This window comes from Nycticebus coucang, chromosome 3 (genome assembly GCF_027406575.1).
Source record: "Nycticebus coucang isolate mNycCou1 chromosome 3, mNycCou1.pri, whole genome shotgun sequence".
Taxonomy (NCBI): domain Eukaryota; kingdom Metazoa; phylum Chordata; class Mammalia; order Primates; family Lorisidae; genus Nycticebus; species Nycticebus coucang.
The window spans coordinates 152860278-152875706 of NC_069782.1; the positions used below are offsets into that span (position 1 = coordinate 152860278).

Below are 15429 nucleotides of genomic sequence, written 5' to 3' on the forward strand. Positions count from 1 at the left end.
TTAATGTTTGTTGACTTGGCGCCTAGAAAACATTAACTGGTCCCTGTGGCTGGTGTTGGTGCCCCTGAGGACGGGATCACTCTCGTCCCTTCACCGCCCCTTTTTCCCTCCAGATGGCACTCTCGGCACATGGATGTGCCCAGAGGGGCACAGGGCGGGCCACCTGGTGCTCTGCGGGCCGCTGAGTAGAGGGCTGTGTTGGGATGAAGTCCCTGAGTGGTGTTCCGGGTGGATGTGTGGCCAGCTCCGGGCCAGTAAGCAGCCTCTGGAGTCAACTGGGCACCCTGAGCCTGTTAAGCACCACCATCCAGCTTCTATCCAGGTCCACCCAGCTCGTCCTTCCCAGGACTGTCCCTTCCACATGCCACTACACCTCTGTGAATAGACAGAATGGGGTGCAGAGGCCAGCAGGGCCCATGGACGGGTCAGCTGGGTAGCAGAAGGACTCCTGGGCCCTACCCTCTGTCAGTGCCTTGGTCTAGCTTAGGCTGAATCAGGAGAGCAAGGAGGGGAAGGGAGGGTGGCCTTGTCATGGGGCACAGACAGCAGTAGGGGGCATCCCAGGAAGGAGGGAAGCAGAGGGGGCCCACCGGGGCTTCCCACTGGCTTTGCTCAGGGGCTTTTTTGTCACGCCTTCTATTATGCACCTCCTCCCAGTGACACACACTCACACACGTGCACGCACGTACATGCACACACACAAGTGTGTTTCTGAGGCTGTCAGGAGTGAGAGAGGCTGTGGAGGTGCTGGGAGTGAGGGGTGTGGCTGCTGGTCGGCTATGAGCTCTCCCTGTCGCCTTTGGTGTGTCCATTCCTTTTGCTTCCACTTTTATCACAAAATGGGCCACAGAAAAGAGAGTGAAGCCTCAGGGCTGGGCAGGATCGCAGGGTGGCTGGACTTAGGGAAGAGGCTTCCCAGGTCTTGAAGGGCTGCCCCCGAGGAAGTCTCAGACCTCTGGTAGTCTCCCTGTGGAGAGGCATGCAGACCTTTCCTCCATACCCGCTCCATCTGGAAGTCCAGCCCAGCCAGGGCGTGGCCTTCACCTGGCTGGCAGGTGTGGTCCCTGTCTCCAGCACACTTGGCACAGCTGGCAGAAACTCTAGACCAGGGCGGCGCCTGTGGCTCAAGGAGTAGGGCGCTGGTCCCATATGCCGGAGGTGGCGGGTTCAAACCCAGCCCCGGCCAAAAAACCACAAAAAAAATAAAAATAAATAAATAAAAAGAAACTCTAGACCAGAGGCCAGGAGGCCACTGCTGTTCCAGAGTTCTGAAGGTGCCACCTGACCACAGAGCTCAGGTGTGGACAAGAGTGTCTCCTCCATGGGGGCCCTGTGCCTCCTGATGGCAAATCCTCCTGGACACGGTGAGTCCTGAATACCTGGAGGGTGCCGGCCTCTCTACTATGAGGGACTTTTTCAGGTGAGCCAGCTAGAGCCTTGCCCAAGGCCACTGGGTAAAGTTTCCCAGAGGCCAGACGGGAGCCAGCTGAGCCCACTCCTGGGTGGGTATTTTTCCCTCCACTTTTTCCTACTGGGAACATCCTGCCTTTGTGGTCACATTCTTCAGCAGAGCCTTCTGGGCAGCTACACAGTCCCAGACCCACTTCCAGGGCTGAGTTCTGTGGTCGAATGCCCAGGGCTCAGCCCAGCAGACAGCTCCTCTGCCTGCTACTGCTGGGTGCTGTGTCCTCCCTTCCAGGGAGCAGGGGCTGAGCTGGGACCCTGGGTCCTCCCATGCTGGCACATATAGGGAAGGGATGTTCTGCCAGTTCCAAGGTGCCCGCTGTTCCCAGTGGAAGAGGAATAGCTGTCAGCATGCCTGAAACAGACCCTTCTTACCTCTCTATCCCCACCTGAACCCCTCCTCCTGGGGACATGCCAGAAACCTCATTGTCACCCCTCCCTGTCCCCTATCACTCCCATTCCATGCTGCACTAATCGAAGGTGTCCCTGCTTGAAAAGCCCCCACACTATGCAGGGAGTTTCTGTGTGAATAGACCAGCTACAGGGAGCTCACGTGGATCTCAGTGTTTACTCACTGAGATTAGATGTTTTAGGAGCCCACAATGTTCCTGACAAACAATTTGCCCTATTGAGGGGAAATTTTCTGGACTGGGATTGCAGATGTCCTGCAAGTCCCCTCTTCGCCAGGGTTCAGGTGCTCCTTTTGCTCCGGACCGCAGGTGGGGCTTGGGTGACTCTGGTCCCCACCTTGGGCACAGTCATTTCTTGGAATGCTGTGCTGTTCCCATGTGACCTGGTTCCTTCAGCAGTGGGGCTGGGTGTTGCCTGACCTGACCTTTATCTAAATGAGATCACGTGCAGGTACCACTGAGCTGTGACTTGTTCATCCTGGTGCCATGTGTCCTCTGTGAACACACCTCTCTCTGCCTATCCTTCAGAGGGGACACATGGGGGGCCCTGGTTGGCCATTCTGCACAGGCTGCCGGGAACAATGTGGTTCATGTCTCTTGGACACATGGTATGAGTCCTTCTGGGGCAGATCTGTTCACAGGTGGCAGGGCTGGGTCACAGAGGATGCCTGTGTTCACCTTGACCGGACAATGCCAGCCAGGTTTACACGCCCACCACGGTGGACAGACCCCTGCTGTATACCATCCCAGCCACTGCCTGGCCATTGTGGGAGAGAAGCCTGTGCTCTTCTGTGCTTACCGTCCTGAAGGGTCTCAGGGCACTGTCAGCACTTGGTTGTTCAGTCCACCCAAATCCTGGCCTCACGGGAGATTGGAGAGGAGACCCAAGGGGCCCTGGGGGCAGACGAGGTCAGTGATGCCCACCCAGCTCAGAGGATGAAGGTGGGATACTCAGGGACAGACACCCTGTCTTTGCCCCACATTCCCTGGGTTTGTCTGGTTTGGGTGGAGTCAGCTTCCTCCTCATCTGCTCAGGTGCCCTGCCCTCTGATGGCGATGGATGAAGAAGGGTCCCAGGTAGAGGCAGGCAGGCAGCTCCTTGAGGTCTGCGGGTTGGCCCAGAAGGCAGGACTCACATAGGCAGTCTCCCAGCCCTGGGAATTTGCCTTTTAGGAAACTGAAAGTAACTTAGGGGTCCTGGAAGGTGTTGGGAAAGGGATTGAAGGAGGGTCAGCAGGGGCCTCCAATCCCATCAGAGCCACTGGTACGTTCTAGCAGTCACTCAACAAACATTGTGTGGTGTGTGCTCTGGGCATGCCACTCACATCTGGTCTTCTCCTGACACAGACAGAGTGCTGCTCTGTGCTGAGCTGCAGGGAGGTAATGATGGGGTGTCCCTTGTGCCAGGCTACTGCAGTTGCTACTGTGGTTGCTTACACACATCTGATTTCAGGTCACCTAAACCTCACAAAGCCTGGGGAAACTGCCCCTCATCTTATTTTCACATTATAGTTGTTAAAATGGAAGCTCAGAGAGGTGGAGTAACTTGCCCAAGGCCACACAGCCTGCCAGTTTTGGAGTGAGATTTGAATCTCTCTCAGCCTGAGTGAGGCCTGTGCCCCTGAACACCTCATGCAACTCCCATTAGCTAAGTCATGCTGGAGCTCTGAGTAAGCCAGTATGGGGCTCATAGGACTGGTGAGGTCCTGTGCTGCTCTCTTAGCCCCCTCCACACTCACATACGGCCCTGCACTTAGCCTGGCCAATGAGCCAGGCTTACACGGTCCTGGCTTGGGGGCTTTTGATCCAGTCCCTGAAGTCAGCATTTGACCTGAGGGACTGGTCAGGGGAGGTGACAGGTGGCAACCCCAGAAGTCACATCTTTGCTGTCTTTGTGATTAAAGTCCTCTAAACCCAGGCCTCCCTTTGCCTCCCGTATGTATGTGGGGGGCAGAAGGGTGCCAGGCAAGTCTGGGCAGCTCTGGCCAGGCTGCAGCTCCACCTTCCTGTGCTAGGCTGGGTGCCTGCCTGGAATATTCTCTAACCCCAATATGAACCTTGGCCACTTGGGCTCCACTGGATGCCCTCTGGGCTGCTGGAGCCTCCTGCGGGGAGCCCCTCTGGAGCCTAGGGTTCCACTCAAGTCTACTCTTGCTACACAGGGCTGGCCTCTGCCTTCTCTGCAGCCTTGCAGCTCAGGGATGCGTCCTGTCCAGGATTCAGGGAAGGTGCAGCTCCTGAAGCACTCCCTGTCGCTGCTGCTTTCAAACATACCTGGGAATATGCAGCCTCCATCCTCTGCTGGGGTCTCTGATTACTGCATCTTCCCCAGAAAAATGAAGACGGGAAAAGAAAAGGGGGCACAGAGGCCCTCCCCCCCGCCCAGTCCTTGCAGACATGTCTTACGGCTATGGCTTTTCTCCCTTCTCACCATCACACGTTGTTTGGTTTTATTCTCACTGAGCTTCCTCTGGGTCGTGGGCAGGATCCAGCATGTGACCCTGGCATGTTCCCTCAGCACATTGTGGCCTTCGGGTTGGGGGCAACCAGGAACAAGGGCCTCCTCACTCAGCCCCAGGCTGGAGTGCCCAGTGCCCTGCAGCTGGCCCCTGCCTCCTGCCCGCAGTTCCTCCTCCTGACTTCCTGCATGAGTCCTGGTGCTGGGGCCAGAGCCGTGGGAAGGCAGAAAAGCCCAGTCCCTGACCTCCAAGAGCACAAGTACAGCTGGCCACAGGCATCACGAGTGTCCCAAGGAGGTGGGTGTACGTCCCATTCACTCTGCTGCTTGCTAACTGTGTCAATTTGGGCGTGATATTTACCTTTTTATTTCTATTTATTATTATGTTTTAGAGACAGGTCTCACCCTGTTGCCCAGGCTGGAATGCAGTGGCACAATCATAGTGAGTTGTAGTGAGTGCCACCTCCAACTCCTGGCCTCAGGGGATCCAGCCCCCTCAGTCTCCTGAGCAGCTAGGACTATAGTTGCATGCCATACACCTGGCTAATTTTTTAGTTTTTTTGTAGAGACAGGATCTCACTATATTGCCCAGGCTGATCTCAAACTCTTGACCTCCAGTGATCCTCTCACCTTGGCCTCCCAAATTGCTGGTGTTATAGACGTGAACCATTGCAGCTGGCCTAATATTTACCTTCTTTGGGCCTCAGTTTCCTTATGTGTCTAGTGGGCATGAGCCTCCCCTTCCCCAACCTCCACCCAGCTGTGGGATGAACAGGGGAGTTGATGGCCAAGGTGGGGGCTCCCCTGCGGCATTTTACCCGTTTTTTCTGTGTAGCTGCTCTAGGATGATGGGCCGTATCTGCCTTTGGGGTGCTATCCAACTTGTGATGCTGCTGCCCCCCCCACCCACATGGCCACTATGGCTTTCCACAGCACAGATTTGACCCTCCCCACTACCTTTAAAATCTCAGTGGTCCCACTGCCAGGGGGCGGAGGCCCACACTTGTCCCCACAGAGATTTCCTGAGCACCTGCTGAGGCAGATGTGGGGTGTGGAGTCCCCTGCCCTCTGCAGCTATTCCTTCCAGGGAAGAAGGCATCAGTAAACAAGCAGATGAACCCTTGAGCAAAGTTTCCAGGGGGTGAGGATCAAACCCCTTTCCTCATGTCTGGCCAGCCTCCCCACCTTACTGATCTCTGTCCACTGTCTCTGAGCAGTGGCCTCAAAACCACCATATAAGAACAGGAGTTGTTTTTATAGTACATTTGTCCTTATGCTGGTTTGTATGTTTGGGGGATTCTTAAAAAGGAAAACCACCCAAAAGTACAGGTTCATTAGTTTAGAAACAGAAACCAACCCATGCACTCCCACACTGCCAAGCCTGCAAACGGCTCCCACCTGAGCGCCAGTGCCAGCCAGGGCCCCCTTCTCACAGGAGCGGAAATTGTTGAAAATAGGCCTCCCGGAGAGGGGAGTTCCCAGCAGCCCCAGACTGGCGGCTCGTAAGTGGGCACAGCACTCTGGCTGCAACCCGGGTCCTCTGCCCAGTTGCCAAGCACAGTCTGGTCCACGGGAGCACAGTATACTCTCTGCTATCTGTGACAGGTCAGGGACACAGGCTGCAACTGCCCTTTGTCCCCACAGCAGCCCCTTTCCCTGGCCTCATTGCATTCCCCCCCTTTCATGGGTCCCATGCATTGATTCTGCCACACACCCCCATTCTGTGGGAGGGTGAGAGCCCAACTGCCCCAGCAGGGAGTGGCTGCTTGGGCTGTCATCTTTGGCCTTGAAGGACGCAAGGGGCACAGGGGCAGAGGCCAGACCATTGAGGGTGGAGTTCTGGGCCTTGGCAGTGTGGGGCCCAACTGGTCCTAGATGGAGAGAGCTGGTCTCGGGAGGTGGACTTCTCCCCTTGCTGGAGGGTCCAGGCTAGCCCAGAATTGTCCCAGGAGGCCAGTCCAAGCCCTCCTCCCTGGGGCCATTTGAGAGGACACCCCCAACGCCAGGGATGGAGGAGCCTGGTGAAGACCTGAGGCTGCTGGGCAGTGGCCAGTGTCAGCCAGGACCAGCCACTCCCCTCGGACCCCTGGACACGCATCTGACCCCACATGTTCTCCAGCATCTCCTTGGCTTTCCAGCCCTTTCAGGGTCGGCTTTCATTGTCCTCTTCCTCCCACTGACTCCTGCTCAGGCCACTAGAGGGCACTTTGCTGCCAGGCGGGGGAGAGGCCAGAGGGCTGCCAGAGCCCCAGGGACTAATGCCACCCCCAGACTCATGCCAGGCCCCAGTGTACTCACATGTGCCCACGCCAGGCCCCACGCGGCCTGGCCCACATGCTCATGCCCACACTGGCGCCACAGTGCATTTGCACACTCACACCCCAGCCCCATACGTGACACTCCCCCTCCTAGACCCCACACCTCTCTCACCCCTGCCATGAGAGAGCCGAGACTGGGCAAGTGGACCCTGCAGGCTCCACCTGCGAGAGCCAGGGCTGCTAGAACCACTGTGGCCAGGCCTCCCCAGCCTGCCCTCCCCTCGGGGCTGCGAACCTCCTTCCAGCTCCTCGTGGGTGCGGGCCAGGGGACAAGGGAAGCACCTGTTGCCCAGGGCCAGCACCTGTGGTTGGTGAGTCTCCTGCAGCTCTGGGTCCTCGGGCCTGAAGCCGTGGCACAGCACGGCAGCCTTGCCAGCCCTTCCTCTTGCCCAGTGGCACTTTCTCAGGGGTTCCCAAATCTGGGCATTCCCTGTGAGCCTGGGAAAGGCAGGTCCCTAGAGAGGACAGCCTTCCTTCCCCTGTCCTTGCTCTGAGCCTGCGCCCACACTGCCCTGTCTCCCCCTCCTCAGCCTGCCTGGTCTTGCCAGGTCTTCAAGGCCTTCTCCACAATGGAATTCCAGAGACCTCTCAACCGGAAGGGCCTTAGGAGATCCGCTGGCTCCCCGGCTCCTGTGGTGATCCCATGTAAGCTGGGTGTGCCTGGCTCCCACACCAAGCCCAGAACATTCTCTCACTACCAGGATGATTATCTGGCACTCCCTAGACTTCCCACAGCCTTCTTATTCCAAGCCATTTTTAAAGTTTCCAGAATAGACAGAAATTCCATATGCTCTCCTCCCAGAGATGACCCCATTCCAACCAATGATCCTGTGAACTCCGGAGCAGGGAAGACCCACTCCAGAGTCAGGCAGCTCTGAGGTCGTCTCTACACTTACTCTGGGCCCTCCCTGCCTCATGTGGCACTCACAGATGGCCATTTGGAAGATCACAAGATAGTCATTGTGTCTGGTGTTTTGTCATGATACATGCGTGACCCAGGGAATGCATTTGGGGCCAGAATTGCACTGAAGTGGTGCTGTGTCTCAGGGCACCACATTAGAAGGAACATGATGTCTGTCGCCCCAGCACTGGTGGTGTCGACTTTGACCACACGACATCATGGTGACTGCGTAACGTTTTTGCTTTTCTTCCTTGTCATTGGTAAATATTTGTGGGTGGCACTTTTGAAACTGCATGATATCCTGTTCTCCATCCTGTTTTCATCCACTAGTTTTGGCATCTGTCAATATTTCTCATTTGAATTAATAATTTCTGTGATGGTTGCCAAGTAATTCCATCATTCCTCCTCACACTCATTATTTGGAGTCTACTTTTAGAAAGAATGTTGTTTTGTTTTGTTTTTGAGACAGAGTCTCACTTTGTCACTCTGGGTAGAGTCCCATGGTGCCCTAGCTCACAGCAACCTCAAACTCTTGGGCTCACGTGATCCTCTTGCCTCAGTTTTTCATTTGGTAGAGACAGGGTCTCACTCTTGCTCAGGCTGGTCTCAAACTCATGAGCTCAAGTGATCCACATGACTTGGTCTCCCAGAGTGCTGGATTACAGGCATGAGCCACTGGGCCCAGCAAAGGATGTTTTCTTCTCCCCACTTTTTACCAGTACGGACTCAGGGATCTGTTACCATCATTATTTGGGGCTTGAATAGTTCGCTGTGTGGCCACTGGCAGCTCCACTCAGCTGGCTCTGTGTCCTTGGATACCTCCTTACTATATTCTTTGGGCTACATTCTTTGAGGCCTTCCTTGCTTTCTGGCACAAAAAGATGTTTCAGACTCATCTTGTTCTGTCTTTGCCTCAGCCCTGCAATCAGCCATTTCTCTAAGGAGCCCTGGTCCTTTCAGTGGGAAATGCTGTTCAGACTCTAGGCCCAGGTGTCAGATGTTCTTACATTGCTGCTGGCTGTGGCAGCTTCAGTCTCTCCCAGTGGACAGAGGTAGGAAAGATGTGTGTGTGCACGTCTGTGTTAACACACATGCATCTCTGCGCCCTTCTGGATCTGGCCACACTCACAGCATTGTCCCAGTCCAGTCCTGTCCCACAGGCTTCCTGCCAGCCCGGGCCTCTGCATATCTGCGCTGTCCTTCCCCAGCAGGGGGACCGGGCTCCCATTGTTCTTCCTTCCTTCTGCTTATTTGCCAGCTGCCTATATACGGCCCACCTCTGACCCTGCACGCGATGGGCACTGTGTTTGCTGCCCTGTGGGAAGAGCCTGTTCAGCTTCCCGGGCTGGTCCCCTTTTATGCCTCTCATCTGGGCCTCATGGGTAGGGAGAGAGTCTCTGTCTGCTGGGAAAGCAGCTGACTCACCCAGAGCCACCGACTGGCAAGGGTGCATCAGAACACTTGTTGGTATATCTGTCCCAGCTGTCCCTATGGGCCCTGTGGAAGCTTAGCCACATGGTGGCAAAGTGCTCAGGGGAAGGGTGTTTGTTGCTGGCAGCGGGGTGCTTGGCTGGGCCCATGTTGCTGGGAGGGTATGCACTCTGGAGATGAGAGGAGCCCCAGGCTCAAATCCTGGCCCCACCACATGTCAGCTGGGAGACTGCTGAGCCTCAGTTTTCTCATCTGTAAAATGGAGACTTTGGGGAGCTTATTCCCTCGGTATCCTTAGCACCTTTGTTACAGGATGCCTATAGGAGATAGTTTAGTGAAACAACAGACGTGCTCGATGCACTGGGCCTGCACTGCGGGCCTGGCCTCTCCAGATGTCCAGGGCACTCCTAAGAGCAAATTTAGCCAGACTCACACTTCCAGATAGAATCACAGGGTCATGAACTGGGATAGTAAGGGCACCACTTTGAAAATTCACCTCCACAGCCATGTCCTCTGATTTGCTAAACCCATGCTCTCAGCCCAGTTCCCAGCCATCCCTGTGGGGGGGTGGGGGAAGGGACTGCAGCATTCAGAGGCTCATATGTGGGTGGGAATGGAGAGTCTGACCCCCAACAAGATCATGGAAGATTCTCTCACTGCTCATGACCCCTTGGCAGCTGGTATAGCCTGGTAGAGTGAGGCACGCTATCAGGCCAGCCTCTCCCAGAATGGGTGCTAGACTGGAAAAGTGGACTTTTCACTTAAATAAGGCACAGTTGGTTATAGCCAGCCTGCAGGGGGAGAGCAGGGATGATGTCCCCTGGCCCCCCTTGACAGCCTCATCCAGAGTGCATCTGAAACACGGCTCATCCTTGGTGGCCCCTGCTGTGTGCTCAGCAGTGTGTAGGAGACAAGATGAATGAGACAGTGATCTGAAGACCCCCAGGCAGAGGGCCCCTTCGGGTGAGACACAGAGAGGCATGGGATGAGGGTTCACCAGGGCAGCAGAGACCTGCCCTGGGTGACGTCCTACCCAGTGTGGACATAGGGCGGGCCAAACTGTGGCTCTCACAGCAGGGTCTGGGGATTGGGGTTGGGGATGTGAGAGGCCTGTAGAGGTAGCTAGGCCGGGCAGAGCCCTTGGCTGCAGCAGGACCCCTCAGAGACTCCAGGGTCTGACAAGAAGTGAGAGTGGGACAGGGAGGCCCATGGTTTGGGCGGTTTGCAGTTTAGGATGGATACTTCTCGCGGGAGACCGGGTGGCCCCTGTGGGAGGCTGGTGTCACTGTCTTTTTTTCTGCCATAGGGAGCTGAGCACAGACAGAAGGAAAACCTCATCACAGCCAACAGGTGCTTTCTCCTTTTAGTTTTTCATTTTGATTCTCCTGTGTCTGTGAGACTGTACAGAGAGCAGATGGCAGGAAGGGGGCAGCAGTGGCTTGTCAGAGCTGCCTGACCAGCCCAGGGCAGGGGATGAGATCTCAGACCCACACACAACCAGCCTGTGACCTGAGCAGGCCACCTCCTCTCTCTGTGCCCTGTTTCCTTTATGTAAAAATGGGTGATGTGAAGGCCTTTGCAGGATGCTGCGAGGGCCCCATGGGTAGAGGGGAGCCCGCGACAAACGCAGGTCCTCCCAGTGCCTTGCATGTTCCATGAGGACTCTAGGAGGCTTGGCCTTGGGGACTGTGCTTCAGCGAGGGCAGCCCTCCCCAGGCCGGCGCTATCAGTGACGTGGCTTTGGCTGACACAGGACTGAGAAGATCTCACAGACCTGATGATGTAAAGTTAGCAATTAGGCCTTATAAATAGTTCCAGGCCTGGAAAGGAAAGGTGCCCTTGACCCCAGCTGCAAGATTTCTCTGTAGGAAACATTTCCTCTGGTCCTGTTGTAAAGCCTATAGGCACTGGGATCTGCTGCCAGCTCAGCTGTGTGGCTGTGGGTTCGTTACCTAACCTCTCTGTGCCTCAGCATCATCACATGGGAATAGTGACATGTTCCTTCCCAAGGTTGTTGGAAAAACATTAATTGCAACAGCCATAGACACAGGACCTTCTCTGCCAGATTGTTCCATTAGCTTGTTTACCCTCCAAACATCCATACGAGATGGTTGACTGACATTCTCCTAGCTTTTCAGAGAGCCACGTAACTCACTTAAGGTTGCACAGCCTGTGAATGCTGGGAGTCTGACTGTATCATCATTGCTCCGCACCCTCCATCAAGGGCAGCGGGTGCTGTCTGTGCTGGCCGGTGGGTTTGGATCAGGCTGCCCTGGAGAGGTGTGTGCTGAGACCCACTGGGCCGGGGCCCGGTACTCAGGCCTCAGCACTGAGGACTGAGATGGCTGCTGCAGGGCTCCTTGGGCTATGGGCCCCTGAGTCCTAATTCTGCTCTGGAGAGACCAAAGTGGTGCTGCTGGACCCCTGCCCCCAGTTCAGCCAGAGCAGCTTTTTTGTCTCTTTTGGGGTTCCTTGCAAGATTCAACTGGGTGGGGAGAAGGGTTCTATGCTCCAAAGGCATTTCATAGCTTTGGGGAGCATTAGTCTTCCACCCTTCCACAGATGAGGAAGCTGTGTAGAAGCAGGCCTGTGAGTTCGAGGCTGGCATTGTCACCAGGTCCCCGGGCCCTTCCCACCCGGTCCCAAGCCTGCAGCGCCACCTCAAAGCCCAAGGGGCTCAGGCCTATCCTTTGGCTTGTTCCTGAGAATCCTGCCCAGAGGCCTTGAGGCCTATAGGGATGCTGTTTCCAGGGGCTGGAAGTCACTTCTTGTTTTGTTCAGCAAAGAGGAGAAGAAGGAGTTAACCTACTTGGACCCCACCAGCGCAGAGGAAGCATCAGCGTTTCCACATGCAGTAGTTTAAAATAAACTCCTGTTCAGCCCCTCTGAGCCAGCCCGGACAGATCTTGCTAGGGCCGGATGGGAGCACATGAGCGCCCAGGCTAGGCCTGTGTCCAGGCTCCTGTCCCTGCAGCCTATGAGAGTCCCCTCCAGCCTGGCGGGCAGGGGCCGGATATGAGCAGGCCAAGGCTTTGGGCTCCAGGGAGACTGTGCTGGTGGGGCCCAATGTCCCTGCTCTGTGTCTCAGAGCCAAAGCAGACTCTCCCCAACAGTTCTATGAGCAAGAGGGCTGTTGAGGCCGGGTGGGCAGGGCAGGGCTGCAAGGCTGAGGCAGGGAGTGCTTGTTGCCACTTTGGAGCGACCTCCTGAGGGCAGGAAGCAGGACCCAGTTGGCAGAAGACCTCTAAGAATATGAGATATTCCAGGGCGGTGCCTGTGGCTCAGTGAGTAGGGCGCCAACCCCATACCGAGGGTGGCGGGTTCAAACTCGGCCCTGGCCAAACTGCAACAAAAATAGCCGGGCGTTGTGGCGGGCGCCTGTAGTACCAGCTACTGGGGAGGCTGAGGCAAGAGAATCACCTAAGCCCAGGAGCTGGAGGTTGCTGTGAGCTGTGATGCCACAATACTCTACCAAGGGTGATAAAGTGAGACTCTATCTCTACAAAAAGAAAAAAAAAAAGAATCTGAAATATTCCAAACAAAGGCACATACACCAAGGCTGATGTGTTCAAACCCAGAGTGTTCGAACCCAGCCCAGGCCAGCTAAACAACGACAACCGCAACAACAACAAAAAAATAGCCGGGCATTGTTTGTGGCGGGCGCCTGTAGTCCCAGCTACTTGGGAGGCTGAGGCAAGAGGATCACTTAAGCCCAAGAGTTTGAGGTTGCTGTGAGCTGTGATGCCATGACACTCGACAGAGGTGACATAGTGAGACTCTGTGTCAAAAAATAAATAAATAAAAAGAATAGATAAAAATAATGGCCATCTTTTTAGAATAACTTAGTATTTAGAATGTGTCTAAAGAGATACAAGCACTTTTTCTCCTTTATACAACAAGCCTGTGAGATAAATAAAGTTGTCTCTGGGTTTAGAATAAGGAATTTGAGCATCAGAGAGACTCAGTAAAAACCTGGTGGACCCAAGAGTCAAACCGACTCCAGGGTCCCTGCATGTAGCCTACTCTACTCACCTAGACTCAGTTTCCCTGCCTGCCCTGTCACCTCCTGGCTGCCACGGGAGCTCCTGGGAACATGGTGTTTGTGAGCATTCTGGGGGCCCAGTGAGCTGTGGGGGACATCAGAGTTGTGCCCATGTGGCAGGGCTCCTCCTTGTTGCCAAAGTGGGAGCCTGGGCAGGAAGCTCCTGGTCACTTCTTGAATCGGGTCAGAGTGGGCATAGGCAGGCCCAACCTGGGTGAGTTGGGCAGCCAGGTGACTCAGGGAGGCTGGGTCCTGTTGAAGGCTCTTGGCAGCAGGGGAGCCTCTGCCTCGCTGTCCAAACCTCAGCCCACAGCAGATTCCACGAGCCCAGAACTGCAAAATTTCTACAGCCCCATCAAGAGATGCCGTCTCCAGGTAATGTGCATTCAAGGCACCCCATTTCCACTCCTCTTCCCACCCACTACACTGCCCCCACTTAACAGATGAGGAAACTGAGGCCAGACAGGCAGGTGGCCAGCATGAGGGCCGGCCCCAGGAGCCAGGGTGGACAATTCCTGCACCTATGGGCCCCCTTTCAGTGCTGGGCTCATCCTTCATGGGATCAGATAGTAAGTTTGCAGCTGGACCTTGGAGTTCTAGCTTTGGAATTGGGTGAGCAGTTTAAGCCGCATCATTAGTAAATACCTCTGGGCCCCTTTTGCTTCATTATAAATGTGCATGCGTGTGTGCCTCTGAAGTGTGCCACCACATAGCCTACAGTGTTCTCAGGGTCAGGGACAGTGGAGAAAGGTGGTGTGGCAGGGCCCAAATGTGAGGATGTGGCCAAGTGACCATGGTGGACGAGAAGACCCTCTGATGGCCTGGCAGTGTCCATCCTTTGCTTTCCACTCTGATGGATCCTTTGAGGCCCTGTCATTCAGTTCCCCTTCCCTGAGCTGCCCACTTTCCTGATGGGCCCACCTGCGCACACACAGAGGCCCTGTCCTGGAGTCTGTAGGCCTATGTGGGCCGGCCAGCTCCCAGCTTTGTGGCTGTCCTTCCACCTTCTGGCAGGGTGGTCTCCAGGGTGACTTTTCCCATCCACTGGGATGTTTCGTGTGAGGAAAAGAGAGGCCCGATGTCATGGGGCTTCCAATAGCTTCTCAAGAGCAGGCAGCTGCTTGTTCTGAGCCAGTCCAGCCCGTCCTCGTGGACAGGCTCCCTCCCGAGTGGTGCGGCCCTGCACACAGAGGGCCGGGCACCACAACCCCGGGCCATGCAGCTCTTACCAAGAGTTTGCTACTGAATTGGGGCTACTAAGAGCTGGAAGAGATGGGTACTAGTGGAAGTTATGTTGCCAAGTACTCCGTTTGTTCAGAGATTCTCATGACTAGGAGAACCCCTGGAAGTATTATCTAGATTCTTCCTTCCCACCCCATTTTACAGAAAAGTGGGAACCAGAGGTTTCTTACTTATCTAGATGATGTGGCTGCTTGGAAACCCGTGACACCAGGGTAGGCTCTCACCGCCACTCAGCTCATGCAGCCATGGCATGGCAAAGGAAGGCAGCACTTCCCGAACGCTTATGCTGCCTCCCATGACATTTCAAGGCACTTCATTTCTCAACATGTTGGGAGCATTGAATTATTTTTAGCCTGGCCTCATGGGATCAGAGAGTAAGTCTGCAGCAACTGGGGCAGATGGGCTTCAAATGGAGAGTGGTTATTCAGGGCCTCTCTCTGGGGGAATTGCGTGACTTGAGGAAACGTGAGGTGCCCCTGAGGCATACTAGGGGACCCCCAACTTTTCCCTGTGGCTTGTCCTCCATCAGGAAGCAAAGTGACTCTTCCCCAGCCTGAGTTCTTCAGGTGTGGATTGGTAACAGTGGCACAGCTCTGAGCCGAGCATTGAGTTCAGGTCCTGCTCAAGGCCTTTGAGGCCTCACTTGCCTTACCCTTGCAGCAGACACGGTAAGAGGGCCTACTGCCCAGGGCTGGGGAGCCTAGAATGGCTTTTCTTGCAAAAAGCATTCACTGCGTTTCCATAGTAAAGGCTTGGCATATACCAGCTTTGTTGTTGTTGTTGTTATTATTATTATTTTGAGACAGAGCCTCAAGCTGTCACCCTGGGTAGAGTGCCATGGCATCACAGCTCACAGCAACCTCCAATTCCTGAGCTCAAGCGATTCTCCTGCCACAGCCTCCCAAGTAGCTGGGAGTACAGGCGCCCACCACAATGCCCAGCTATTTTTTGGTTGCAGCCATCATTGTTGTTTGGTGGGTCCGGGTTGGATTTGAACCCACCAGCTTAGGTGTATGTGGCTGGTGCCTTAGCCACTTGAGCCACAGGTGCCAAGCCACCAGCTTTGTTATTTTTATTGGTCTTCTCATCAGTATGACTATTTGCAGAAATTGGGGTGCAGATAATGGTGGGTGGGGGAGGGTGGTGCTGCGGTGTTTCCATGG

The 15429-nt window shown here is 55.2% G+C and overlaps 1 protein-coding gene across 2 annotated transcripts in view; it reads left to right on the plus strand.

The window, feature by feature from the left end:
* LHPP (phospholysine phosphohistidine inorganic pyrophosphate phosphatase) overlaps positions 1-15429 on the plus strand; it is a 127297-nt gene that overhangs the window by 45478 nt on the left and 66390 nt on the right. The gene's annotated exons all lie outside the window — the stretch shown is intronic.